At 43.2% G+C, this 23,650-nt stretch overlaps 1 long non-coding RNA gene across 1 annotated transcript in view; it reads right to left on the bottom strand.

Annotated features, from left to right (window-relative positions):
• Positions 1-1,009: 1,009 nt before the first annotated feature.
• Positions 1,010-23,650, bottom strand: part of LOC138580693 (uncharacterized) — a 28,663-nt gene continuing 6,022 nt past the window's right edge. Inside the window, exon 4 of the long non-coding RNA XR_011304325.1 lies at positions 1,010-1,022. This is a non-coding gene — a long non-coding RNA (uncharacterized lncRNA). The remainder of the gene's footprint in view (positions 1,023-23,650) is intronic.

The following is a 23,650-nucleotide window of genomic DNA, read 5'->3' as shown; positions in this document are numbered from 1 at the left end:
GCTGGTTCCCGGAAGGGCCATTTGGATAAGATCATGGCCTCAATGGCCAAGGGAGGTGGTGCAATCTTCTGTTTAAATAGAAGGGTTGGCTCTAGATCTGACATTTCTGTTGTATGTGTCGGGAGCCAATGCCATAACTATTGCAGTCTATGTAGAAGAGCTTTGGGAATGGTTGAGAGGGGAGGGGAGTATAATTTTAAATTGTTCTCCTTGATTTCATCAGAATCTTCAGGAGTTGCCACATGACTGGATGTTGGGCTGAAATCATTTCGGGAGCTGCATGAAGACCATTGCAATTGTGGATAATGGTGTGATCAATTACTAGGCACATTGCTACGCAACACCACTGGGAAGAAACACTTTCTAATGGAAAGGTTGCAATGGTTGTGTGGTTTTGGCATACAATAGCCTTCTTTGAAACCACTGTGGGTTACCCCAGCGTTCGCATGTAGCATGTTGCATAAGGTAGTGTACGCCTGTTGGCTGGTTAGGAAAGTGGTGTGATACACTGTTGGCTGTGTCTAATGATGGAAACCTTTTAGAAAGGAAAATAGGCTTTGTGATGGATCTTTATACAGGCTTTGTTATTATCCAAAGAAAGAGAAGTCTATCTATACAACTTAGACTTGCAGTGTTACCACTAGAGACCATTAAAGGAGTAGACTGATGCAGATAGTTTAAAGTTGATATGTGTGAGTGCACAAAGGAACCCTCCATGAAACATTTAAATGCTCATTATATATTTACATTTTATTACTGCGCTGGACACATCGATCTGCTCATCATATGCATAATATCCCCAAAATGTTTTGTCAGTGTATGCGCTATGGCAGTATCTTCTCTTTTTAGAAAATAAAGTAGGCTTGTTTTCTGAATCAGAAGGCAGCATTCCATGCCCAACATATACACATGTCAAACCCTCAATTTGCAAAGTGTTTCATTAAACCACGAACATATAAACAACAATGAAATATAGCAATTAAAATATCTAAATAAAAAAATGTTCTTACCACGACAGCCATCTAAAGTGAAGATGAGAAAATGATGAGAGGTTAGAGAAAGAAGGACTAATAGTGAAGAATCATTATACAAAACTGCATCATTTGTCACCTAATTATTCAAGCTACAACATCATATTGGGTCAAGTGCAGTGTGCATTAAAAATACATTATTGAATAGAAATATGGAGGCAAATATGAAGAACATAGCTATTGTGAGATGAGTACATGAGTGTTCTGCAAGATGCACTGGTGAAGGACGACAAATTCCCAACCTCGAGGAGTCGTTTTTTTTGTTGTGCTTTCATTTGTGCAGTCATTCTGAAGGGGTAGTTCTATGTGTGTTTGAATTGACCAATTAACCATTTCCTAAAAACTATATGTAACTATGATTATTGGGGAAGGATTTATTGTAACAGACCTGTGTGTTGAATACGTCATAAGAAATCGTACTTCGTTGGTTCTTTCCATTGCCGAGTGCAATGCAGGCAGCACGCAGCGCAACCCCAGCAGGCAGTGCTAATGGATGACAGTGCATCTGTGTCAGCATCAGCAGGAACATGTTCAGTGCCTCCCAGATGTGCTCACTCCAACTCCTAATCATCTAGAGCAGTATATGTGTGGGGAGAGGAAGTGCTGATTTACCTTCAGCAGGAACAGGATTTATTCATTTTTAGTTGAGGGTCTAGTCCTTCTTTCTCAGTTGACTGCTCGGTACACCAAAAACGTGTACTGAGTTCATGCTGGTCACAGGGGACAATATTTATTTGATTGCTAACCTTCTTAGTGTTGTCCACTGATCCATTTTGCCTTGCCAATAAAACAAAGGCTTGTCATCTATAGTCAGCTGAAAATTATAACTGAGGTATTTCTGAAATATTTTCTCTACGGTTCTTCTACGTATAAGCAGTTGTTCTGTTTGCTCTGTCTTGACAGTAAATTTTGAAAAGCCATTCTAAATTGTGCAATGTGCTTTTGATTGAGCTTGAGATGAAGGGTGTGCTATTTTGTTCACTGGTATCAGATTATTGCCAGTGGAGAGGATAGTGATGTCCACTGACTTGATAAATGTCCTCTATTTTTCCATGTCACTATCCAGTTTTCTAGATAAAGGTTACAATTGTGGCTCACATGAATACCTCAGAGTCAACTATGCCTGGGTTGACCATTGGAATATATTTGTAAGTGCAGGTTTAAGCCTTTGGTAAGACGAAATATTCAATAACCTCTTATTCCTTAATGATCCTACAACATGGGTAGAACAGTGTTTTTGAACATATTATTCCAGGTGGTTACAGCCATGTAGGTAGCGTAATCATTTGTGACAGCTTGTGTTGATTGTTAAAAAATTGCTAGAAGCCAGATGAGTCAATTCTTGGGCTCTCATTGCCTTGAAGTCAAAGACATGGATGACCATGCTTCACCTTTCTGTTTTCTCACATACTCGTTGACAGACTTGAGCTGTTTAACGAGATCTTGAAACATCTCATTGGCAAATGTGTCAGTCCAACTTGGAATAGGACATTCATGGTATGTAATTTTCAGAGACTTTAAAGAATGCAAATAATGTCCAAAATGTTGTGACATGTCACCATTTATGTTAGCGACCCCTGAATCTTTTTTTTAAGAAAGTCCAAACTAAGAAGTTCAAGCTTTTGGAAATGTGGGGCATGCAGTAGTAATTGCCATACACCATTGCATTCCTAATATTGCTATCATTACCACTGTTACATTGCCAGTAAAATGGCCTTGTCAAGAGAGGATGGGAATAACTCTCAGCTTGGGGTGGGAGACCTACCATGGAGCAATCCATAGCCAGTTTGTCCCCTGAGGAGGAAGATGACAGCTGAGAGGGTCCCAGGACCTATCACCTCATCGTACAAGCAAGCTGTTATGCCGTACACATTTGTCTCACACCATGTGTCATGTGCAGAATGCTTGCCAGACTCTCTCTTTTTCTTGTAGAGTAAACAAACCAGCTATGAGCCAAAGCAAGCATCACAGAAGAGAGAGAAGCTCTCGAGCATCACACACGGGTGACAATGTATTGTCAGATGTCTTGTCTCGAATAAACAGAGGCATCCCTCCAGCATCCAGCATTGCAGACATCGCACACCGAAACAAAGTGATTGAGCTATGAGAGAGGGAACTGGCAGAGAAGCAACTGTGAGACAGCAAGCAAATCCGAATAATGCTCTCCAGCACTCGCAGCAACACAGTACTGCTATTGGTTCACTCCCTTGACCACTAGGGACTTTACAATGGGACTTGTCTGCCAAACAGACTATACTTACCAGGCGTGCGCCCGAAACAAGCACACTTGCATGAACATGGACACAAAACACCTCTGGCTACAATCATTATACCGCAATGGTCTCAGGCAGACACATGTGGGGGGGTTTATCAATATATTTACCATTTCTGCTGATTATGTCACACCCCAGGTGGGAAATACATGGCTAGACTGGTTATGGGAAGTAAACCAATGACAGGACGAAGGAGAATATAAAACGCAGAACAGGAAGCTGGACATTTTTGGTGGTTCAGGTGTGTTCAGAGAAGGTGGAGGTGGAAAGCCAGCGGGAGGAAGGAAGGACCAGCGAAGTAAGCAGACAATTTCTGGAGAAAGTGAGGTATTAGTTATTGAATGCAAGTGGTATTACAGCTGGAGTCTGCTTGCTAGTGTGGATGGTGTTGCCAGGTGAGATAGTGTAATGAGTGAATGTGAAGTGTATGTGACTGAATGAAAGCAGAGTGCCAAAGTAGTAGTGTGAAGGAGGGAGGAGGAGTGTGTAGCTGGAAGTGGTAGATTAGACGAGATAGTAATAGTGTGGTGTTTGGAATAGTAAATAGGGGGAGTAATAGTGTGGATGAGGGAGTAGTGGTGTGAATGTGGGAGTAGTAGTGTGGAGGACAGTGTAATAAGCATTGTGAGGAGGTGGGAGAAGTAGTGTGGAAGTCAAATTACGAGTAGAGAGGTGGGATTAGTAGTGTAGAAGAGTAAGTAGTATTGAAGAGGAGTGAGGTGTAAACATTGAAGGATGGAGGTGAGATCTAGATGGAGGGAAAAACATTGGAGTGACAATGGTGAAGAGAGGAGGTGGATGTAGTTGGAAGAGGATACTAGTGAAAAGGAAGGAGGGCAAGAGGAAATTGTGAGCATGGTGGACAAAAGACGGAATCAAGCATGTAGTCTGCTGCAAGGCACAATCCCTACCTTGTAGAATACTAACCACAGGATAGAGTAGGTAGAGTTAGGAAGCCCCTGAGAAAATTCAAACTGATAAGGCACCATCATAGGCAGATTAGATTTTAGCTTACTTAAGGAGAAACAGTTCCTCTCTATTAACTAGGGCAATGAGATTGCATCGGTTACAGAGGAAGTACTTTCTAGATGAGAGAGGGGCATTATGGTCCTCGGAAAAGAATCCTCAAACTTCTGGTAAGAGTTGGAGTCTTTCTTTAGCCATCTGTAAGACCTCTCACATGATTACTAACACTCAATTGTTTTGCTTTAATCCATCCCCAATCCTTGGTATTTAATATTTCCAGTAATTTGTGTGTAGCTTCTCTATGGTTAATATTGAAAGTGATGCTTGCTGCCAAATTCATTCACTTATGGAGGTGGAGGTCTTTGTGGTAGCCTGTCGGTTGTGAAGTCCCTTAAAAGAAGTCCATGTAAAGCGATGTTCATAAAGTTTGTAAATTGTCAACCGGTCCATTTGTCCTTATTTCCATTGTCAAACAAATATTGTGCAAGGCATTATCCAACAATGTGTTTCTGATTCATGCGACAAATGTTCTACAACTGTGAAAAAATATATGCGGCTTGGTATCTGATACTTTGGACACAGATTTTTGACACATTTCCAAAATCGTTCTGAATTAAGCTATCGATTTCATCTAAGTTTGCCCATGTGAAACGTGTTATGCTTAGCAGAAGGACAGGGTGTCTGAGAAAAGTGTGCTCGGTATCCTGGCATGACATTATTGTCGCGTTTTCCAAATCACAGGATATTCCTGGATTTGGCATACATGTATTTGGAGCTGAGTACATTTAACATGTCTCCCAGCGTTTGTAATATGTCTTCCAAATTCAATACAAACCAAATCCGTCCCACATTTTTTCATTTATCAACTAACAAGTATAAATGCAATAACCTGTGTTGTGACTTTTTCTGAAAGAGAGTGGAAAAAAGGTGTGCAATTGTATGTACCAGGACGTGCACGTGTTATATGTCTCACACATTCTGAATATTGTATGGCGAGGACCTTTTTTTCTTGAAACTCCAAACAGAGCCAGTCTGTGCAATGTCCTCCTGGTAACCATAACCCCCATTGACTTCAAAGCTGACATGCTGGAACACTGGAGGTGATGATCAAGGACCAATTAAGACTCAAAATGTATGTGGTAATATATCTATAGAGGCTATTTTAAAACAACTTGTTTTTTTCACACAATACACACATGTTAAATGCCATTGATTCTGAGTGGGTGGCCATGACCTCTGCTTTTAGACACTGCAAGGCACCGTTGGGTACAAGTAGGAGCACAGGGCAGTGTGCCTTTGTGTACAATGTTAATTTAACCTCCCATTGAGCAGTCATTATATAGTCATGTGAAGTAGAAGCTAAGGGGGAGCAGTGTGTCTGTGAGGGTATGATATCAAGGAGTATAACATATTGTTTATACATCTTTTCTATCCACTGCACTGACCTAACCATCGCCAATCTGTAGTTGTGAAGGGGACCAAATCTTTCTAGTTGGTCTGTGGTTGTGAAAGCTGTGGCTCGGGAAAAAAGGAAACCGTGGTGAGAGGGGTAACTACCTTTGGTTGAACTGGGTGTATAGAAGGTAGTTCATTCTGATGTTTGATGAAAGTGTAAGATGCTTGCCATTTCACATCCCTTGGGATGGTGTAGACGAGGACGGAGACCTCACCACTCCAAATAACTGGAAATTCATGTAAAAGAGAAAAATATTAAAAAAACAATTCACTAAATAAAACGACGCACCAAGAGGATTGAAGTGGGCCCCAACTCTATAGCAGTCTGGGGTCAAATATTTTCGAGGTCACTTGGAAAAATATTTTACTGAGATGAAACAGGAGAAGTGTCCAGAGAGGTATGAAGGGGAGTAGCCGGTCTCACTGGCAGACTTTCCTTGTACTTGGGAAGCTCCAATGACACACAGAAGAAATGTCAGTTTTTATTGAGAAAAGTGACAATGTTACTGTACATTTAATTTAATTGGGAGTAACCTGGACTTGAAATCAATGACTGTGCGGAGTAAGGTGACCAAAAATGGAGGAATCTGTTTAATATGACAAGCTCCAATTACGGTTGGATGGTCAACACTGAGCAAGAGGATTTATTGGCAGTTATGCCCTACAAGTTGATTGAATAGAATGTTACTCAAATTCTGTAGAGGATACAATGAAACAGTAGTGCTTTTGGCTCTGTGAGGTACTATCAAGATCATCTGTGCATTCATAGAGATAAAAGACAGTTTTGAATACAGGGAATATCAGTCACTGAGGAGCAGCCTTCAGACAATCCCAAATAAATTGCAATTCTACACAGCAGGATAATATACTCTTCACATGGAATTGCTAATTGTCTCTTGAGAGTTTCAGAACTTAGACTGCATCCCTTTGCATCAGCTGTCTGAGGAAAAATGAATTGTGTGATAATGGTAAAACTGGAAGTATTACAGAATACTGCCTGTTAGACAAAATACAATTAGAGGTTTTGAACCTGTATGTCAAAAGGCTGCCATATTGTAAGTGTAAGAATTATATTTACTCATGTTATAGTGGGTATAGGATAATTCCTGCAACTCACTCACTTTTCTGACAGAAAAGACAGCAACCAAAAAGGCAGAGTTCGAGTAGAAAAGCTGAAAGGTGCAGGAATCCCTATTCACAAAATATTTTCTCATAAGCAAATCCAGAAGTAAATTATAATCCCACAGAAGGGGACAATCTCTAAAAGCGGGATACATATGAAGCAGTCCATCAAGATGGTGTTCACATGCTTCATTTTTAAAAAGCAAAACACCCAGCAACCTGTTCAGATAAGCTGCAATAGACAACCAATAGTGCTTTCAAGAATTATGTCAAATACCAATACTGGTCAGTTAGGTTGTATCTTTCATAGCACTGTCTATTGACACAGTCAATGTGTCAATACTGTAGTCCAAAGCCCAATGATAATAAGTGTATCTACTTACTTAAATATTTCCCAGTATTGTATCCTGCCTATAAGAAGACATTACTTGAATGTTGCCTGGGCCGAAGTACTTGTCTGATTCTGAAAACACCCACATTTTACCATATGCAGGATTCACTGAAATACACAAACTTGTAAGAGATTTTGATTAACAGTAGCTGTTCCCGGTGTAACATATGCTGTTTCAGCATATGTTATAGGTCAATATCGGTCGGTAATTCATAGGTTCACTTCTGTCCGCCTTCTTAAATATGAGAATTACCATTGATGCCTTCCAGGAAGGGCGCGTAGGTCCCTGTGATTTATTAATGGTCAATGAAAAGGCAAAACATATCAGATAGCTGAGGGGTATGCGCAGTATAAGAACAGTGTCAATCGATCACACAGGCCTCTATTATGTGACTTTGTAGACCCGTATTTGTCAACATTGTTTCATTGCAGAGTTCTTGTAATGGCATAAGATTGCTTAGTAGCATAATTGCAGCACCTACTTTCAGTTTTAGCTCGTGAGGAAGCATTAGTCATACAACGTTTTGCTCGATACAGACTGAAACGTTGATCTGGGAAATAACTGTTCATTGACACTGGAACCACTATGCTCTGTGTGAAGAGAAGTGGGTTTGGAAAGAAGTAACTTCCAAATGTTTGTGATAGTGGAAGTTGAAGGTGACCGCGTAGAACCATGCTCATTCTGTTTGTTGAAATGTTAACTGCTGTTGAAGTGGGTGCACATTGCCATATGGACTGTAGAGGGCAACCTACCACTAATAAATTGCATCAGCTAAGCATTTTATATATACATAGATGTTCGAGCAGCCAGGTTAGCCTTGCTCTGTAAAAGGAAACTGCTGGATCTCTTCAACAGTCACTGAAAATCTTTCAGAGAGGGAGGAAGGTGAGGTGAACTTGTGATTGTTGCTGTTTGAGAAGTGGAACATTTAACTTTCTTTTCAATGTAGTGTCTTTTGGACTTGTGTATTTAATATATTTATAGAGATAAAATGAGATAGAGAGAGAGAGAGAAATAGAAAGAGAAAGGGAGAGTGAGGGGAGGGATAAGGGACATTTAAAGCAAAGGAGACTTTAGTTGTCTGTTGTTGTTTGAGGGCTTTTGCATTTTACTTTAATTTTTTTCAGGGCATGTTGGACTTTAAAAAAACATCATTGCATGTTGTGTAATTAATATTAGAGCAAATAATGTGGTTAGTATGATTTTAGGCAGTACTCGACAGAATATAGTTGCTCCTGTTTTATTTTATCAAGTGCCATTTAAAACCAATCTGCATTTCATAGAAAGGCAGCCATGTTTTTGGGGTGTGTATTGATAGATTTAACATTCTCTGCCAGGCACCTCAGCCATTTTCTTTGCATATATGGTACAGTTTGGTGGAACAGAAGAAAATGTGGCAAACATTGTTTAAGGTGGTGAATTCACACATTGGGCATAAGTGGCAGTTTGTTGGTTGGTTGTGGATTGTTTTGTAGCGATTTCACATCACCAACTTATTTTGCATATTCACAAGGGAGCTACTTGATTGAACATGTGCTCACACAAAAGCAGCTGAAGCTCATGTATTTGCCATAGCTTTGGGGGAAGCCGAAAAACATTTGGAGGTGAATGATGTAAACATTGTTGAAGGTGGTCATCACAGGTGGTGAGCATTAATGGCAGATTGTGGCTGTGTGATTCACTGTCTTCTTCAACTGTAGGTCATAGAAGGAATTTCAGCTTGGACAGCTTGTTTGAATGGGCAAAGTAATTGAATTGTTTTGGATGAACAGAAAAGAATGTGCGTGTACCAGAAAATGGATAAAGGTAGCATTAGTGTTTACAGGTGGTGGGCATAAGTGACAGCTTGACTGTACTTATGATACATCACACCACCTGTTTGAACACAGTGAGTAAGCAGTAGGCCAGTGGAGGAATGTTCACTAGGCCAGTTTGTTTGAACAGGGAGGTGCATACCCAAAGCAAGGAGTCAAATTGTTTTGTGGGGACAGAAACGCATGTGGCGTTCCGGAGACATTTTCTGGAGGTGGTGGCAGTGATCACAGGCATTTGGCATTATTGTTAGACTGATTGGCTGTGTGACACAACACACAATCTGCTTGAGCACACTGAGTGAGTGGTAGGAACGAGTGGGACTTTGTTCTAGGCACACTTGTTTGATTCATGCACCCACACACAAAACAAGCAGTTCAATTGTTTTGGGGGAACAGAAAATAATTCTGTGGTGCAGGAACGATTGGTAGAGATGTTGGTGGGACAGGTGGCAGGCATTAAAGCAGGTGGATTGGTTGTGTGATGCAACACACCACCTGCTTGAGCACACTGATTGAGAAGTAGGATGGAAGTAGACTTTGTGCTTGTCCAGCTTGTTTGAAAAGGTGCATTCAGAAACAAAACAAGCAGTTGAATTGATTTAGGGAAAAGAATATGGTGGATCCAGATAATTGTTAGAGCTGGTGGTGGTGATCACAGATGGTGGGCATTACATTCAGATTCATTGGCTGTGCGACATAACACACCATTTGCTCGAGCACACTGTGTGATGTGTAGCTTGGGGAGGAATTTGTGCTGGGGTAACTTGGTTGAATCGCACACTTAAACACTTAGCAAGCAGTTGAATTGTTTTGGGGAAACAGAAAAGAAGTTGGTTGTCTGTGAAAAATCATTGAAACAAGAACGGGGATGTGTCTCAGGCCAGCAGCACACATGTGTCTGCCAACACAATCAGCAGCACCTAAACAAAAAGTAGTAGTAGGGAACAATGTCTGTGTGCAAACCCAGTTGCAGCAAGTTATTTGACGTGATCAGAAATATTATCATAGCCATGCTTGAGTAGAGCTGTTCAGTGTTAAATTGGCAATAACTCTGGTAGTGACAAAGGTTTCAGAGAGCTAATGAGCAGTGCTGAGGCCTGCTGGCAAATTCCCAGGCGGACATGCAGCAAGAAAAACCTTGGACGAGTCAGAAGGTGGTTCAGTCCACTTAACTTTGAATATGTGAAAAGTGGGCCATACACTGTAAAAATGGCTGTAAAAGCACATTGGGTAACCTTCACCTCTTGCTGCAAGCAAGGGAAGTCGTGCAAGGAGCTGCATTGTATCTACCAACAAGCCACCTTGAGCATTCACAGTTTTGATGGTAGCAGCCACTCAGCAGAAGACATCTTTCATAATGTGGAGTTGTTGGTTACTGTAAGGAATTGCCATCTGGCAAGGGTGCAAAGCCCTGGCTTTATTGATTTTCATTAGTGCATAAAATGATGCAGGTGATTCATTCTCCAAAGGGCTACTTTGCTAACCAGATCCCTCTTTGTCATAACTCCCTGCTAAAAGCATAGCATGCTTGTGTCCCACTGCATCAGTGGCCTGATCCGCAGCACCCGCTCTGCTCATGGTGCAGTACGGGGTCAAAGTTCACAGGAAGCCCACTCAACTGCAGCCACAAAAGCAAAGCCACTGCAGAACAGGCACGACATTTAAGATATGCCCCATGTGCCCAAACTGAGATGATCATAAGTACCCCATGCTGGTGGCAGGGCAATCGCTAAAAATAAGCTATGCCTGAGTTCAGGCATAGTGCATGGCACTAATTATGATCATGGCCGCCAGATCCCAATTGATATTGCACATGTGTCCGCTCCTATGAGTCAGCTCTGCTGTGGAAGGAAATGCGTATTCGGGTCAGATGGGCCGATATTGCCATACAGCAGGACAGAAACTGAAAGAACCCAGTCTCTTTTAATGTTCTTTGTGAGGGCCAGTAGCCCCCTCCCCCAGAGACAGCCGCACAGCAGGCTGCTGTCCTGGGCCCAGGTATTAAAGGAGCACACCCATTCAGGATGAGTAGTCTCACACCAGGGTTCTGCATTTCTAAAGGTATTTGTTGTCAGTAGCAGGGAAGGGAGTAAGAGTAGAAAAGGCAGAAGGGCTCTGGACAATGTAAGAAGTCTTCCACCATCGTGTTCCTCGCTGTGTATCGTTGCCTTTCCTGTCTCCTTCACTTCCTCTGGAGAAAAGCACTTTGGTTGGGAAATCAACATGGCAAAGTCCTATCCAGCCAGGAGCAGGGGTAGGTCCCCTAAAGCAGTCTTTCTTTAAGCCAATCACCTGGGGACATGTGTCTTTAAAAGAAGGGGGTTCACACCCCCTCAGAACAATTCCCTCAGTTATTCAGGGATTCTTTAAGACCAAAGAGACATTCTTAATATCTGCATTGGACTTCCTTTGGGTGCGGTGCACTGTCCAAAGCCCCTAGCCTAAGGTGAAGGAGGAGCCTTCCAAGACAGAAGGAAGATCTGTCCCATAAACACTGCCAGGCCACATTTGGAGTGACCAGTGCTGTGAACCAGGACCAACCATTCTGCAAAAGCTCTCTTAAAGCTAGGGAGAAGACCGTGAATGGGAGCATCCTGTTCTTGAGTCCTTTGTGAAGGCCTCACAGCAGCCCAAGGGCCAGACAAGCCGAAGCTCCTTGTTATATTGCAGCAAACTGGATGCACTGTGTTCCAAATATCCTGAAACATAGAAAAGGCGCTAGTGCTGGTGTCTGCATTCCTCCATTCAGCCGATCTATTGCACTGCATTTAAACCAGATCAACACTGTATAATATCCTAGTGAATGACATAATTTGCTAGGCCTGAAGAGACTGTTCAAGGCCAGAATGCAAACCGAATCACATGAGGGTCACTTGTCAACTCTAACCGGAGGTTACAACCACGGCTCAGCTCAGCTAGCCTGAAAACTGCCACCTCATTGATTGCACATTGACACACCCTTTCTCACCACTTCGACAACCGTCGCCAACCGACTCGAACCACTGAAGCATCACTCATCGACGCCTCCAAGTGTTTAAAGCCCGATTCGGCCTGGCCAATTGAGAAGCGTTCTTGGAACTACCTTGACTTGCATCATGGAAGCACCACCGTTCGACCACAGAGAGAACCCTTATTTGCATCTTCTCGATAACCTCTTGTTGCCTGGGCCTCTAGGATCCTACGTGCCCCAAGTGAGAATAATCAGCTCGCATCATTGTTTGACACTGGGTCTAATGTGTCTGCCCACCAAGAACTGAATCCACATACTGTTGACTCTGTACTACCCTCAGGGTCCACTAGGTCCTTTTGGGGCCTGTTAGGTCACTGTTGCTCCTGTTTACTACCCACTATCCTGTTTATGGTAGTACCTTACTTAGCACCCTTGGAACAGAGTGCTACTTTCTCCAGTCTGTTGCATCTTCAGTGATCTTTACTTTGGGGTGGGTTTATTGCATAGTAATCTCTTTTCATTCTATGTACAGATGGTATGTTTTATTAAAGTGTTTATATTTGTATAGAACCTTGATTGGACATTCCATTTATATTTGAGTGTGCTACTGTGTAGTTTGCTCACTACTGGTTCAACTTCACACCCCTGTTAAGAGTGTAGCCTTCCCTCACCCTGCCTTACCACAAAAGGTGAAGGAGGTATATGTCTTGATTGTCCCTGTTTTATCTTTATGATTGCATTTTGTTTTGGTCAGTAGAAGTGTGAGGACTGAGTGGGCCGTTTTACCACTACTCATCCTTGTACTTCTGTGAAGCAAAATCCAATTTGCGTCAGTGTCAGAGCGGCTAACTACTATGTATCTAATATTGAGCTTTGTGGCAGAAGAAATTTGGCTCCCATGTCACAACTCCACTAAGGCTTGGCAACACAATGCATGTGCAATGCTTGGCATGTGTTCTCCACATTGTGGTGCCACGTTTTGTCAATGATTGCTCCCCTGTCCATGATAAGTTTGTTATAGCACACACAATCTTCTCACATCTCAGTCAGTCATACAGCATAAAAAATGGTTTGAGTTTGTGACAAGAGCATCACAAACATGTAAGCCACTAGTTCACATGTCTATTCCAACATGTTGGAATTCAAAATTGCATACGTTTGACCAGATGTGTGAGCAATGCTGTGAGTGACTACAACTACCTTAACAGTCCAGCATAGTATCTGCACTTTTTCACCCTGACCCAGTGGAGCTCAAGCTCAATGTCTGATGTTTGCTAAAGCTCATTGTGAAAGCCAAACAATGTGTGAGCCAAAGCTCTGTATCACTGAGTGAGGTGTGCCCATTAATCCACTTGCTCAAAATTAACCTGAACCTGTGAGCATCAGACTTGTGCATCTGGTGAGAGAATTGCCGGCACTCTTTTGGATTGACCATGTACAAAATGCATGAAAGAAAACATTAAGTATATATTTGTGTCATTCCTTGACCTCCGTTACAATGTTAAATTGACTGCATGCCAGGCAATGTGCTGTTGGACAACACATACATAAAACATTGTTTGGAAGGTGACAAACTGCACCAGATAGGTATTTGCAAGAGTGTTTGCTTACATAGTAAAGGCTTGACGAACAAGCAAAAGAAACAGCAACTAAATATTCTCAACAGCCAGTAAGAAAGTCCCTTCTGCACCACATCTGTGTCAGGGGCAGGGGCGCAAGATGAAGGGTGTCCAACTCTTACACAAACAACCCTGTCACATGGACTTGCTTGCTGATCCTGCACATGCCCTGGAAGAGCAACAGGTACTGGTAGTGGGCTTACGACTACTCAGGATGCATATTTGAGGGGCACAAACCAGTGTGGCATGGTCAATGACCCACTGCACTATTCTTTCTCCTAGCTTTCTTTGAAGACAGCAGAATTTGTATGTGTCGCCATTGACAGCGTAAGCTGCCTGCAGCAACTTTACAGTCAAAACATTTTTTTTGTGCTGCTGGCATTATTGTTTCTGACCGCAGTGGAAGCTCCTCTATAGCTTGTGTATAACACATGGCCGTCATTAAAACAAATATGAACCATATTCCAGTAGACTATGTCAAGATATTGTTGCTTTCGAAAGCAAAGCATCAGGATCTTCAAATTCAGCAGCAGATCATGGATAAGTCAGTGCTATTTGTTTTGTTTACTGTGCCTTGGTTATATTTATACAAACCTTTAGCACATAAGAAAATCACAGTACAGAATGTCAGCAACCAAATAGATTAAGACAGATAAATTACAAGAATTAACATAGGTTAAAAATAGGTTAATATTCACAGTGGCTACATTTATAAGTAGACACGAAAATTGATTAAGAATTTAAAACCAAGCAGATTAAGAACTGTGACAAGTCAGAAATACAAATTAAATGCATTTAATCTCTCTAAATCCTGCATAAAATTCATCAGGTGAGGGGACTAAGTTGAGTGCGGATTCCCAGACATGAAAAGCACCTTCTGATATTACAACGGATTTAACCTGAAGATGTTGCTCCGGAATTGTTCTGTTTCTATAAAATTGATATAATATAATACAACTGGATTAGCTCTTTAGATAATATGTCGTTAATCTGGTGCATATGGTGTGGAGGTGGCGTGCTGCTTCCATGGTTCAATTACAAAGACAGTAAGTCCGCTCCTCACGAGGTAGGTTTGTCCATCTGCCAGTGTGCTCTCAAGGTCAGTAGAATGTTAATAGGTTAATATATGATAAATTGGCAAATTTGTGAGGAGCATAATTCGGTCATATATGTTCTTGGAGAATTGCCTTTCAAAGCCTGTGTACTATAGGTAGCATATAGTTTCTTTTTCACTAAATAATCAAGGTTGGCCATCTTGTCTAGATCTCTCATTTTATTCTTTAAAATTACTCCAAAATTGGGCAGTGATATCAAGTCCTCCAACTCCACATTGATGCTGCTAAAGTGAGTGAGTTAGTGGAATGTAGTTCTGCTAAAAAGATGTTGGTGCACTCCTGAGGATATTGTGTTGCCATTATACCCATTAATGTTTCACGCTGCGGGAGGCAGGCCCAGGATGTTACAACATTGTTGAAGCCATAGTGATCGGACAGATGGAACCCACAATTCGCTCTGGAGGGCCTCAACGGTCACACAGCAGGATAGTCCCAAAATCGAACGTAAGAACTTGACTCTTAGTCTACCCACCCAGGTCAATTTGGATTCAGGTAATACTGCCAAGCTGTAAAGAAGCCTTGGGAGAATGCTCCTACGATAAATTAAAGTCGAATATTCAATGTCATGACCCCCCTTTTTACTAATGAGCTATATCTTGAAATGTTTTGGTCAAATAAAATCACCATCAGCTGAAGGTGATGGGCCAATTGGTGTACCTAGGTAGATATATCTATCCACCCTTTCCAAATGGGCTCCATTTAATGTCCAACGGTATTTGTATACTTTCAACTTGCCACCAATAATTAGATTTTTCGTTTTTGCAACATTAACTTTAAGATGGTTTATGGTGGCATATGAGGACAGAGCATCGAATGAGTGCTACAGTCCGATGGAAGTTTGATCAAAAAGGATAGTGTTGTCGGCGTATCCGAGCCATGGAACCGCAGTGCTGCCAATGCGGGGGGTTATGAGCAGAGTTGATTTCAATACCCATGTCAGCCACATACAGGTTATAGAGAAAGGAGGCTAACGAGCACCCCTGTTTCAAGCCAATGTTAACCAGGATTTCCTGTGTAATAGCCCCCTCCCGATTGGTACACACAACAGCCACTGTATCGGTATATAGGGCAGTAATATAAAATAATAATGAGGGATCTATACCCCAATCGATTAGTTTCTTCCAGAATAGAAGCGAGAAACTGTATCAAATGCCTTTGTAAAGTCTATGAAGGAGAGATAGAGTTTACTCTTTGCTTTGCTCTTACATATCACCATAGCAAAGTAAAGGATGCAAAGATTGTGTAAGGTATTGTGCCCTTTACATAAGCCTGTTTGGAAAGGGGAGAGCATTTTTTTATCAGAGGCCCAACTAGAGATTTTTCTTCTACAGGAATGGCCTGGAATATTTTCTGGCTAGTATCAAGCATTGCCAAATATCTATAATCATGACGGTAGGCACGATTTCCCATTTTAAAAATGTGAATTAGGATAGCTTTCCATCAGTTCTTGGGTATCAAGCCACTGGTTATGATGTTGTGAAAAAGGTGCTCCAACACAGAAGCCCAAAATGTCCTTTCCTTTCATCACAACACTTGCCAGATAGTCAGGGACAGGAGAGCAGGAATGTTTAAATGCTTGGATTATGGAAATGAAGTCATTGCTTTCAAAGCCAGACAAAAAGGAGGCAGAGGGTGCATAAGAGCTTTTCTTCATTGGGGGAATGGAGGAATTATGGTAAAGCTCAGAAATAGCCAAAATCCACTGTGATTCTCCGATTGGATTGAATTCTTGTAAGGCCTGCTCATTAATGAAGGTTCTGGCCATAGACCAGAATTTCTTATTATCATTGCTCCAAAGGAAGCCAAACAGAAATTTCCTTTCGCCATTGGTAATGGAGAATGTAAGGCTTCTTAGCCAGTTCTTATATAATGTTTGTTCATGCGTGATGAGTTTCTTTTTTCTGAATCGGTGGCTAATGGGGATTGCAGCTAATACTAGTACAATTCTTACGTTGGGCCTTCTTGGCCTATTGTATTGCTTTGTCGAATAGGGCATGCTTGTGTGATTGACCAACTACTATACAGTAGTCTAGGTGCAACGGCTTTCTCAGTAGTTGCATTAAAAAGGGGAGGTTCCAATCATGCTGCCCCAGCCAAAGTAGGAGGGGTGTTTCATTTGTGCATACAAAATTAGTGATGTTTGAAACATTCTTATCACTCCGGATGATACGATTCCCCTGGGGGTTTATGGTAATATTAGAGTTAACATAAGGGATACAACTGGAGGGAAGTTGGAGGTTCCAAGAAAAGGAAGTGTAGTCACTGAGGGAGGTAAATGTGATTAACAAGTTGCCACAAGATTCCCAGAAATTCCTGTCTACAAAAACATAATCCTAGCAAGATGAAGTTTTCCCATTTGTCCATGTGCAAAAAGACATACGTATATGTTTTGGTTTATGATTCAGGCATAGTAGGTTGTGTGTGTTAAAAAGATCGACCCAGCCCAGAATCCTTCCTACCGCTCGCTAGTGGAACATTTGTTGTCCAACACGATTCTTGGTTAGAATCATCTGGAGAAGGTGAGATAAACAGATGTAAGGAAGAGGTTTTTAAATCACCTGCCACTATAATACTGACATTCAGGCATAGTTCGGATCAAATGTAAAGAATACTGTCAATAGAGTGCTGAATAGAACAGGTGGCCAATCATCCTGGAGTATTATGAATGTTAATGATCAGCATCTGGGGCAAGGATGAGTGGGGCTCAGAAAGAATAGCAGACAATATATGAGGGGAAGTGGAGTTATGACAAAAGGGTTTTAGCTCAAAGGCAGCTTGGGCTCCTAAGGCAAGGCCACCAGCTGGCCAACCCCTAATTCCCCAGGTGGCCGGATCGATGCAAAATGGTATAGCCATCAAGAGTGAAAGATGAATTATCCAAGTTCCTTGTATTATGAAGACTTTGCAAGATGCAATAAAGGAGATACCCTGGGGGTGGGTCAGAAATGAAAGGCATCCACACGTGTTCCAACAGGTCCATTGGATCGAATTTGATTGTGTGTATTGTCAATAATTGTGCCTGTCTAGGGTATATGGGACCCAGCAAATTATTTCTCTACCTGTTTTTGTGGTAACTATGGGGTGATCAAAGGCAGCCTGCAATTGGATCTCTCAGTGACATGTAAGAGTATAGAAGCGTGGGAATTGTGCATTTGAAAGATGGAAAGAAATCAGCCTCCTCAGTTACTCTGACTGTGACACACTGTGAGTTTGAAACCCAAGTCAATGCTATGGACAGACAACATTCTCAAGTGGAGGCATTTATGCTCCTGGCACTTGGAAGAGGCAACACCTCCTCCAACTCAAATGCAGCTTCTGAGAGGATCTGATGGATCTAAGGAACAGTGAATGCTTAAGAGTTACTTTGTTTCCTTATGAAACTGGCAGGCGGACAGGCTTGAGAGCAGTGTGTGGCCTAAGGTCATAGAGACAATTTGGCTTTATTACGAGTCTGGCGGTAACCCTGCCGGTGACACCTGCGGGTTGCCGCCAGACTTGTAATAATTTACTGCCACCTGACTTCCCAGTGCCACCAGCTCATTGCAAGTCCGGCGGCCCAGGAAGTCAGGCATCAGTAAATTGTAAGTCCCCATTCCCATATGGGAGTCGGGACACAAAAGCGTTGGCACTATTATTAAAGGGATAGTCCAGTAAAAATGTTTATTTTAAAAATAGATAGGCAACATTAAAAAAATAATACTAGCACTTTTTTTAAAAACTTCCTATGTAAAATTTTGAGCTATTCAAGCTCAAAATTCGCAAAAGCAAGCACATGGGCGCATCCATTTTGTGAAATGGATGCCCGCCTGTGCTGGCTTTTGCTTTTGGGGCACTAATGAAGGAAAAGCCAGCCAGCTGTAGTAAACAAAAGCTACCGTTGGGTGGCTTTTCCTTCATTGGTGCTGTACGCAGAGGACCGAGACCGGAGACCAGAGAAGGAAAGCTGCAGCTGAATCTCGGTAAGTGCTATTTATTTTTTTAAAAAAATAAGCACTAGCTGCGTTTTTTTTTTCTAAGTTTTCCGTGCTGGAGGAGCCTGGAAAACGTAGAAATAAAACCACAGCTTTAAAAACGTTGTATTTATGTTTGCGGTCGCTTTTGAAGCGACCGCAAACATAAATACAACGTTGTGTTTGAAAACGCTGCGGTTTTTCTTTCCAAGTTTCTCAGGCTCCTCCGGTTCGGAGGAGCCTGAGAAACTCGGAAAGAAAAACCGCAGCGTTTTCAAACACAACCGTGTTGTGCTTCTGCCTACCTTTGCTTTCACTTTGGGTCTCTGGTGGAGCACCGGAGACCCAAAGTGAAAGCCAAGGCAGGCAGAAACACAACACGGTTGTGTTTGCATGCCGCTGTGTTTCTGCCTACAGCTGATTTCCCATTTGGGGCTCTCGGGCTCCCGACGGGAGGCCCGAGAGCCCTAAATGGGAAATGCTAAATGCTGCAGTGTTTCTGCCTAAATCTGATTTCCCATTTGGGGCTCTCGGGCTCCCCACGGGGGGCCTGAGAGCCCCAAATGGGAAATGCTAGATGCTGCAGTGTTTCTGCCTAAATCTGCCTTCCCATTTGAAACTGCAGCGTTTTCAAACACAACCGCGTTGTGTTTCTGCCTGCTGTGGCTATCACTTTGGGTCTCCGGTGGTCCCCCGTGGGGAGCCCGAGAGCCCCAAATGGGAAAGCAGATTTAGGCAGAAACACAACCGTGTTGTGTTTCTGCCTGCCTTGGCTTTCACTTTGGGTCTCCGGTGCTCCCATGGGGGAGCACTGGAGACCCAAAGTGATAGCCAGCAGGCAGAAACACAACGCGGTTGTGTTTGAAAACGCTGCAGTTTTTCTTTCCGAGTTTCTCAGGCTCCTCCGAGCCACTGGTGGCAGTGGTGTAGCGCCCCCCCCCCGCAGCCACCACAGTGCGGGGAGGACCCCACACAAAGGTGTCGAACAGAGGGGTGCGGCCACCCTCCAGCAACATTGCTGCTCCCTGTGAGTGGCTGCTCTGTGCAGCAACCAGGGCTGGCCGGTGTGGGTCAGGAGGGTGCCTTGATGATTGTGATGTTGTGCAGTACCTGTGTCTACTGCTCGCACTGCTGGCCAACGCACAACCACTCACAACGTCCGTGTCCATGTGGCGGAAGTTAGACATAGGCAACAGCTGAGCAGGGTCAGATAGGCAGGGCTGCCTCCTGCCTTGCACATTTGCTGAGCATGCGTGTGCTGCACGCCTGCATAGTGTGCGCATGTGCAGCAAAAGGCAATCCTGCACAGTGTGAACGAGCCCTGACTGAGACTGAGCCGCACCTTGGCACCAACGATAGGCATCAGAGGCAGAGATGAGGCGAACCAGTCATCACTGCTACCCGCTGCCAGTGCCTTTCTTTGTTGCAGGCAATGCCTGGGCGGTGCCTGGAAAGAAAATAATACATCAGGCTGCCTGCCCTATCACAGACTAGCAGATAGGAAACCCATGGTGAGCACTCACCAGCTGAGGTTTCACCAGTGGAGGACTCATAGGTAAATAAGTAGGCTAGTATATTTCCCCTTGAGTTTCCCTGTGCCACTCACTATATAGTGCAGCACGGCCCGACCAACCCCCTCTGGCGCTCCAGCCTGTCTCCTACTGACCCCCACTTTCTTCTTCGGTGATGCCTTGCTGCTGTGCCTGTCCAGATCCGAGCCTGGTGAGCTACAGTCTTTATCTGTCTCCCACTAAGTTCCAAGTCCGACCCTCATTTTCGCTTTGTTCAGTGCCTACCAATCATTTTAATCATCTGACCGCGCACCAGCGAGTACACACATGAGAGAGACCGTACACTTGCAAGCAGTGCGTCAGTCAGGTAATAAAAATAGCCTTAGTAGGCACCAGAGTACACACTCACAAAAAGTTCTGTGCAGAGATTTTGTTAAACGGGAGCCATTTTAAACTGCACACAAAGACAGGATGGAAATGCATGGATTTATTTCAAATGAAAACACCTAGTCCACTGAGTGTGTAATTGGAAAGCAGTGTTTCACGGCACAACGTGGCACTGGGTTGGACATCACTGTTAACGTAGGCTGCCCGTTCATGGCCTGGTCTGTTGGTTTGCAGACTAGTCCTGCTCTTTCATGATCACACCTCTTTTCCACCAAATCAAGTGAAAAATAGCTGGGATTTTTGTAAGCACTTCTATGACACCCTAGAACACTCAAGTCTTACAATATTCTTTGTGGCAGGAAGGATGACCTGCCTCGGTATCTCCTCTCATTTTGCTGTTATCAACAGAATGTCTCCATCACCTTGTAGGAAGGGTAGGGGTGCGGCTGTCCATTGCCAAGTTTCAACAATCCATGAGAAGCAACATTTTCGTGGCCAATCCCTTATGACAAGTTTTCAGACAAAATCTTTCAGTTCTTCATCACAGATTTGCCACATATAGGGGCAGATCCACAAATATTGCATGTGCCAAGTGCACAAAAAGTGAAGAAAAACAATACAGTCAGTGAGCAGATGGATTCTCAAAAGAGGAATTGTGCAAGTTCCTTTCTGCACGCTATTTCATTGCACCCTCAGAATCTGTGTCACGAGAGCATGGGGGGGGAGCATATCCCAGAGCATATCTCTGATTCACAATGGGAATGGCTCTCCCAGGGGCTCTCCCTTTGCAGGACCAATCCCCTGAGCTTGCCAGGTTTCAAGCTAAGGGGAAGAATAAGGCAAACATGAATCTTCACACACCTCTGGCTGCATTCTGTACTTCAAGAAGAAAGCCTCTTGCCTGGCATGAGCATTTCTTTTTATTTTCCATTTCCACCATAATGTTAAGCCTGTCACTCCACCCACGTAGGTGGAGAGCTATCAATGCGTATCTGAGAGTTGGGGGTTCACGTGATACTTGCATATGCATGGAGGGGAGAATGCTGCAACCCGCGTGCAACCTCTCCCTTCACCTTAGTGAATCAGGGGACTTGCGCGCAGTGGATGCTGAGTGCGAGCGCCAGTGCTGGTTTTCCAGGCAGATGTATTAAATCACGCAAGCGTTCAAGAAAGCATAAGGACCGGCTGAGGAATGCATGCAAAAGGCGGAGTGACATCGAAGGAACTAACGTGATTGGTCTCACTGGGAAGGGCTCATGTGTTCTCTGATAACATGCTAAACACATTGTAGTTTTTACCACATGATGTGACCGAGCCATAACTTACTTTTGATTTTGAGAAGTTTGATCTAACTTTAACATTTCTTTAAATCGTATACATTATTTGCCCTTTGCATTTCAGCATGCACTAATGAGACCTGCTGGAGAGAAGTTATCCGTGTGGCCTATCCTGTGAAACCAATGCACATTGAATATAATGAACGCGTTCACACAACATATTCTCGACATGACACAGTGTTGGCTTGATCTTGTTGCATTTCTTCCTTGCATTCTGAACTGGTCTCTGCTGCCCCTGTTGCCATTTTATTTGCCCATTGCACTGGGATAAAGCTTGTTTCCAAATTTGAGCCAGTTGTTATTCTCCCTCCCCTCGATTGCAAGAGGTCTGTGTTCCTGTAGTGCCACTCTATCAGTAAGTCACTCACTCATTCACCAAACACGTCTCTGTGTGTCCCCACCTCCACCCCACTGAGTCAGAATGATCTGTCCTTGTGTATTACTTGTGGGGCCTGCCCTTCCCTCCCTCTGTGCATGTGCGCCACAATGCCTCTATGCACTTATATCACACTGTGCGCTCTATCTTCCTCTGGATGCCTCTGGTTTGCCTAGCAACTTCTCTTACGCCACTACGCCGCTGTCTCATCAGCATCAGCCACCCGCTCTGTGCCCCCTCGCTCCCTCTCCACGTGCCCCATTGGCAAATCTGTATTGGCCACCAGATTTTAAGGGTGGACTCGGGTTTTCCATGTATAGTTTGATTATTGTAAAAGGGGAAACTGCAGGTTTTTAGGCAGTTGGGAGTATGAGGTTGATGTGATATTGGGGGCTCCTACTGAAACAAGCTGAGTGTGAAGAATGGCAGCTACCTTTTCCTTGTGAAGCTCTCCCGAGTTGGTTGTCCAATGAGAACTACATTTGGGCTCTGGTAGAACATCATAAGACCATAACTCCGAAAGCTCCAAAGGGAAATGTTTTAACTTATACTAATACTGTTGAACCAACCAGAATCTACCATTAGCCTTTTCATGTTTCTTATCTAATATACTATTGTGGTTCTGTTTTGCACTTTAGGTGTGGAAAATAACAGATATTGAAGACCATCATACGCCTTTCATATGACATGGCTTCAGTGGTTCTGGGCGGGTGAGGATGCAGAAATCTAATGAGAGTGACTGTTTTGATATAGTAGACTTATCTGCGGTCTGTCATAGAGTGATTGTGCTGGGAAAGTGTAGCACAGAAGGGCAAAGTGTGGTTCTTGGAAAGGACGATAAAACCTGCGCTAAATTTTCTTTTTTCCAGATAATAACACTGAGATGGTAAAAGTATGCTCTAATGTGACTCACGCTATATGTCAGTATTACACTCAGCAAGAAAATAGAGCTAATGCTGCTCAGACCTTACAGCTGGCAGGTGTTTCAGCAGTCAATACATGGCACAATAATTGTGGTAGATAAGCCAGGTTTTGCAGTATGTTGTGTTAAATGCCTCCATTGCCAAATTGGTTTGTACTCTTTCTTTTTCTGCATTTCATTTCACCACACAGTTTCCTAGCTGCACTGAAGGGCTCGTGGTTAGACTAAATCAACTGGGTGCCAGCATAAAGCTGAAACGGTATTGATCGAAAAGATTGTATCTAAAACGTTGTAGATACGATTTAGCTACATTCTTCATAGGCATAAGATACTGAATCCGAAAATGCAGAGGGAGGTGAGCAGGGGTTGCAGGGTTGATCCCCACACTGCTACTTAGGTATTTTCAAGTTCAGGGGCTGCAGGGGTGTCC

This window comes from Ambystoma mexicanum, chromosome 3p (assembly GCF_040938575.1).
Source record: "Ambystoma mexicanum isolate Mex_15411 chromosome 3p, UKY_AmexF1_1, whole genome shotgun sequence".
NCBI lineage: Eukaryota > Metazoa > Chordata > Amphibia > Caudata > Ambystomatidae > Ambystoma > Ambystoma mexicanum.
Note: the sequence above shows the minus strand (reverse complement) of the source record. Positions and strands in the feature narration are given on the sequence as shown.